Source organism: Notamacropus eugenii, chromosome 2 (genome assembly GCF_028372415.1).
Source record: "Notamacropus eugenii isolate mMacEug1 chromosome 2, mMacEug1.pri_v2, whole genome shotgun sequence".
Lineage (NCBI taxonomy): Eukaryota > Metazoa > Chordata > Mammalia > Diprotodontia > Macropodidae > Notamacropus > Notamacropus eugenii.
In genome coordinates this window covers 376,504,558-376,510,870 of record NC_092873.1, presented here as the reverse complement: position 1 = coordinate 376,510,870, position 6,313 = coordinate 376,504,558, and positions in this window count along the sequence as shown.

The following is a 6,313-nucleotide window of genomic DNA, read 5'->3' as shown; positions in this document are numbered from 1 at the left end:
AGTTTGCTTTGACCTGCATTCAGACTCCATAGTTCTTTCTCCAGATGTGGATAGCATTTTCCATCATGAGTCTTCTGGAATTATCTTAGATCATTGCTTTGCACAGCATTCTTCTTTAAAAGATTTCTGACTTCTCCTTTGCAAGCTGTAGAGTTGAGAAAGGCACTTACCTTCTTCACTTGTGCCCTGGAAGAAGGGAATTGATTTTCAGATACCTGGGCTTCTTCATAGACTGTTCTCTTTAGTATGTCCAGTGTCTTCCTCAGGTCAGCAGCAGGTGCAACCAGGATGCCATCTCCTGCATGAAGCCTTCCACTCAGCTGTTAGGACCTCTAGCACCAAGATCTTGAATTTGTTTTGTATCTACTTAAATGTGACTGTGTCAGCCCTGAAAGAAGGCAAAGTTCTTTTTTGGTTTGTTTGCTCTTTTTTTAAAAAATTAATTAATTTATTTATTTTTTAATGTTCTACAATCACCACCAAAAAACTTAGATTTCCCCCCCCACCTACCTCCCACCACCCCCCTCCCTCCCCTAGACACCATACAATTCTATATAGGATCTACATGTACTTTCCTATTGAATAAGTTTTCACTATAGTCATGCTGTGTAGATGAACTAAAATAAATGGAAGAAATCATATAACAAATCAAAACGTAATACACACACATATACAAACATGATCTGCTACATTCTGCAGATGAATTCCATAGTTCTTTCTCTGAGTGTGGAAGGCATTTTGTCTTAGAAAACCATTGGGAATTTTTTTTTTTTGAAGTTCTTCCGTTATTACGAAGTTCCAAGTCTATCAGTAAAAACTGTCGCAGGTTGTGGTCGTTGCTGTGCACAAAGTTCTCCTGGTTCTGCTCCTTTCGCTGGAAGGTAAAGTTCTTGAGGGAATTAGTTGTTTCTATTTTATCTCTTTATCTCCACTGGTCCCCTTTCAAAACAAAGGTGAAACAACAACTTTGTGTCTCTAGCACCCAGCACAGTGCCTGAAATGCAACAGATACTTAATGCATGCTTATTGAATGACTGATTGATGGACATGCTGCTACGTCCAACCCAACTTCTGACTGCTTGTGGGAAAAGTAACAAGATGCAAACTAAGTGTTACCATTTTTCCTTTGGGTAAAACTCTGAATTAAGACCATATATTCACTTTTATCATTCTTATCCTCATCCTCACCTAAAACAATTGCAAGTAATAACTTGTCATGTGGTTCAGGCCCGTATGTGTATTCTTGAAAGGGTCTACAGAAATTAACCATTTGTAAACTTAGTCCTTCTTTTAAAAAGTTGAATTTGTACCAGAACTCTGTGCAAATTCTACCATCAAGTGGAGAGTCTCTCCCCATTACCCTTCCCTTCTAATCAACTCTCTCCTTGTCCCCAATTAATATCATTAAAATATGGGTTTTTCATCTAGTATTCTTCAAGGGAGGTGCACCTAGACAGATCCACTCATATGGACAAATAAGTCATAGATAGATGGATCATCATAATAGCTAACATAGTGCCTTAGGGTTTACAAGGAGATAACCTTATGACACACCTGAGAAGTAGGCAAAAGTCATTGACCCCATTTTAAAGATGAGGAGACTGAGGCTCAGAAAGGCAAAGAGATTCACCCAAGGGCACAAAGCTTAGAAAATCCAAGCAAGAGACTGATAAAGAACCAGACAGTAATTACTCGATATCAAAGGATCACACACATTCACAATTGAGAACTGGAAGGGACCAAAGAGGAATAATAATTATAGATCAAGAATAAGCATTCTTTAAAGAAAGAGTGACAAGTATAGTTAAAGTGTGGACTTGGGCAGAATGAGAGGAGGAAAAGCTGTGGGAGTACCAAGGCTTGGGAGGGTAGGACAACTTATGGCACTTATCTGCTCAATCAGAAAAGGTGTAAATAAAACTTTAGATGAAGAGAGAAGTGTGAAGGAAGGAAAGGGAATGACGATACGTGTCCCCATGTGTGGCCTCCCTCACCCCAATACAGTGACATTGGTGACACCTGCGGGATCAGATTAGGAGACGATGGAATGAAGAGAGGTAGAATCAAGCTTTAATTATGTTGAGATCACCTTTTGCAGGGGATTAAGAACATGGAATTTAGACTTGGAAATAACATGAGATTATCTAGTCCAACCCATAGAGGCTGTGACTTGTCTAGGGTCACAGGGGAAGTACAGTTGGGATTCTCCCTGCCTTCCAGCCTTACCAGGAGAGAACGTTATCTTTTCCACTGGATGTTTCAAGTATACAGAACTACTTCTTTCTTCTAGGGATCTCACACCCATTTCCCCAAAACGTCTTACAGTGTGTTGTTGAATTGTTTTAGTTGTGTTTGACTCTTTGTGACCCCACTTGGGGTTTTCTTGGCAAAGATGGTGGAATGGTTTGCCATTTCTTCCCCAGCTCATTTTACAGATAAGGAAACTAAGGTAAATAGGGTTAAGTGACTTGCCCAGGGTCACACAGCTAGTAAGTGTCTGAGGTCATATTTGAACTCAGATCTTTCTGACTCCAGGTCCAGCATTCTATCTACCACATCAACTAATTGCCTAGCAAGGCATGAGGCATCATGAGGAGACAAATCTGGGTTGTCAATCACAGAGACATGGACCAGATACAGGGACTTACCATCTTCATCCACAAATCTTACTGATTTCCCTCAATTCCCTCCAAACTCTGCCATGCAGTCCAAGCCCTTGCTTGGTCACCAGAATTCCCAATTCCAACCTATTTCTATTCCTCACCTAAGTTGAATCCTTCCTTGGTCATCAAAAAATTTTTTCTACCTACTCATCTCAAGTATATTGTTGTTGTTTTCACTCATATCCAACCCTTCATGACCTTGTGGACCATAATATCCATGGAACTTTCTTGGGAAAGATAGTGGAGTGGTTTACCATTTATTTCTCCAGTGGATTAAGGCAAATCGAGGTTAAGTGACTTGTCCAGGGTCACATACAGCCAGTTAGTGTCTGAAGCCAGATTTGGACTCAGATCTCTCTGACTCCAGGCCCAGTGCTCCATCCACTGAACCACCTAGCTGCCTCCCAAGTCTACTCCTGGCTTTATAAGCAATCGATGCATTTCAGATTCTTCCAAGCTATTTCTAATTGTTCTCTACCTTGAGGAAAATAAACAAACAAACATTTATGACTATGTACAGGCACTATGCTAAAAAAACACAAAGATATATAAGAAGCTGATATTCTACTGAAGAATGCAATCTGTAAGCAGACGTGTGTGTGTGTGTGTGTGTGTGTATTGGTTGGTTGTTGTCCTTCATCTTCAAAGAGGACCAAAATGATATCACCATGATAAAGTGAAATTTCAGTGTGTCTAACTGTGGCTGATCAGACCAATACAAGCTCAGAAGACTCTACCACAGGTTGGGCACAGATAGTCTGTGTGAATATTTGGAGTGGATATCCCAAATTTGCACATCCCATATTTACCTTGTGCTGTCTCAATTCTGCTTTACTCAAAGAGCACAGCACCTTTTCTGATGTGGGCATACCATGTTGAGCGGTCCTGTGCCAGTGTCTCCCATGTGCACAGTCAAATCCAAAGTTCTTGCGAGGAACCTTGAGAGTGTCTTTGTATCGTTTCTTCTGGCCACATGTGATCACTTGCCCCATGGAAGTTCTCCATAAAATAGTCTTTTTGGCAAGCGTACATCTTGCATTTGAACAACATGGCCAGCCCATCAGAGCTGTGCTCTCTCAAGCATAGTTTGAATACTTGGCAGTTCAGTTGGAGCAAGAACTTCAGTATCTGGTACCTTATCCTGCCAGGTGATCCTCAGAATCTTCCTAAGACAGTTCAGATGGAAGCAATTCAGTTTCCTGGCATGGCACTGGTAGACTATGTTTCACAAGCATATGACAATGAGGTCGGCACAACAGCTCTGTAGACCTTCAGTTTGTTAGTCAGTCTTCTCTTCTCTCCCAAACTTTTCTTTGGAGCCTCCCAAACAGTGAGCTAGCTTTGTCAATGCATGCATCAACTTCATTGTCAATGTGTACATCCCTGGAAATTACACTACCAAGGTAACTGAACTTATCCACAGCATTCAAAACTTCTCCATTTGTTGCAACCGAGGCTTCCACTTATGGATGGTGTAGTGGTGGCTGATGAAAAACCTGTGTTTTCTTGGTGTTAATTATTAGGCCAAAATTAGCACAGGCAGCAGAGGATTGATCCATACTTTGTTGCATCTCAGCTTCAGAGGCTGCATTGAGTGCACAATCATCTGCAAACAGAAAATCATGCACCAATACTCCCTCCACTTTGGTCTTGGCTTGTAGCCTTTTCAAATTGAAGAACTGCATTTGCTCATCTGGGTCACTCACAAACACCAAGACTGGTTTGATGAAAATGATAGGGAAATTCAGAAGCTGCTAAATGAAAAACAAAAACTCCACAGGATTCACCAGCAGTATAATTCATCCACCTCTAAAAAGGTAACATCTAATTCCATCAAAAGCAAAGTACAAGCAAAGATTAGAGAGATGCAGGATTCCTAGCTCAGCAAGAAGGCAGATGAAATTCAGTTTTATGCTGATAGTAACAATCCAAAGTGCTTTTATGATTCCTTGAAAGCTATCTATGGACCAAAAACCTATAGTGCATCACAACGACTCTGCTGATGGAGCCACATTGATTAGTGATAAGGACATGATCCTAGAGAGATGGGCTGAACACTTCCATAATGTTCTCAACAGACCATCATCAATCAATACTGAGGCTATTGACCGTTTACCACAGATTGAAGTCTATCCCTCCTTAGCTGAACTTCCAAACGAAGAAGAGGTTTTGAGAGCCATTAGACACTTTTCATGTGGCAAAGCACCAGGTGCTGATTCTATTCCAGCTGAGATTTACAAGGTAGGGGGACCATTATTCACACAAAAGCTGACTGAAATTTTCCACGTTATATGGTAAGAGGAGGTTATCCTCCAGGAGTTCAAGAATGCCTCCATTGTCCATCTCTATAAGAGTAAAGGGAATAGATTGTCCTGCAACAATCACAGGGGGATCTCTCCCTTAGTCATTGCTGGCAAGATTCTTGCTAGAGTCCTCCTTAATAGGCTGATCCTTCACTTGGAAAATGGTCATAAACCTGAGAGCCAGTGTAGCTTCAGGAAGGATCAAGGAACAGTCGATATGGCATTTGCTGCCTGACAACTCTAGGAGAAATGCCAGGAGCAGAACAGAGGTCTGTACACAACGTTTATAGATCTGACCAAGGCCTTTGACACTGTCAGTCACAAGGGCTTATGAAAAATTATGTCAAAATTTGGTTGCCTGGAGTTCATCAATATTGTACGTCAATTTCATGATAGTATGTTTGCACAGTTCTGGATAATGGACAATGCTCTCATGCCTTCCAAGTCACCAGTGGAGTGAAACAGGGCTATGTGCTTGCTCTCATGCCTTAAGTGTGTGTATTCATTATACATGAACGTACAATCATATGCAGCATATATAAACACATGTGTACCTTTCACATATATTCATTATATGTGTATATATATGCACATATATACTTATATACAAAGATATACACACAAGCACAGTGTATGTATATGTGCATATGTATACATTTCACATATATACTGATTATATGTGTACATCTCACACACATGTCCATTACATGTGTGCATATATGCACGTATATATTTATATACAAAGATATATATGTGTGTATATATACATATACTGTCCTTGTGCATATATCTTTATATATAAATACATATATGTATATATGTGTGTATATGTACACGGATGCATACATTTCACAATATACTCTTCACGTCTATACATCTCATACACATATTCATTACATGTGTGTATTTATATATACCAATATCTGCATAAGCATATACATGCCAAATACATTATTATTTGAGGAGGGAAAGGGCACTAACTAATCAGGGGGAATATAAGTAAAGTTTTCCCACAGGAAGTGACCCATGAGCTGAGCTGCTAAGAGGTAGAGGAGAGGAAGGAGTACATTCCAGGGACCTCAGGTGGGAGATGGAATGACAAGTATGGAGTAGAGTAAGGAAGTGAGTCTATTCAAACATGGAGTGTATGAAGGAGAATAATATAAAATAAACTTGCAAAGGTTGACTGGAACCAGTGCAGGAACACTTCGATCTATTGTACTGAGCAGACATAGAATCACTGGCTATCTCTGAGAAGAGCTAGACAGGCTTCTCTTGTGTACCCAGTAATAAATCACACCTGAGAAACTGAAAACCCAAAATGAATCTTTACTGTTTACAGGACAA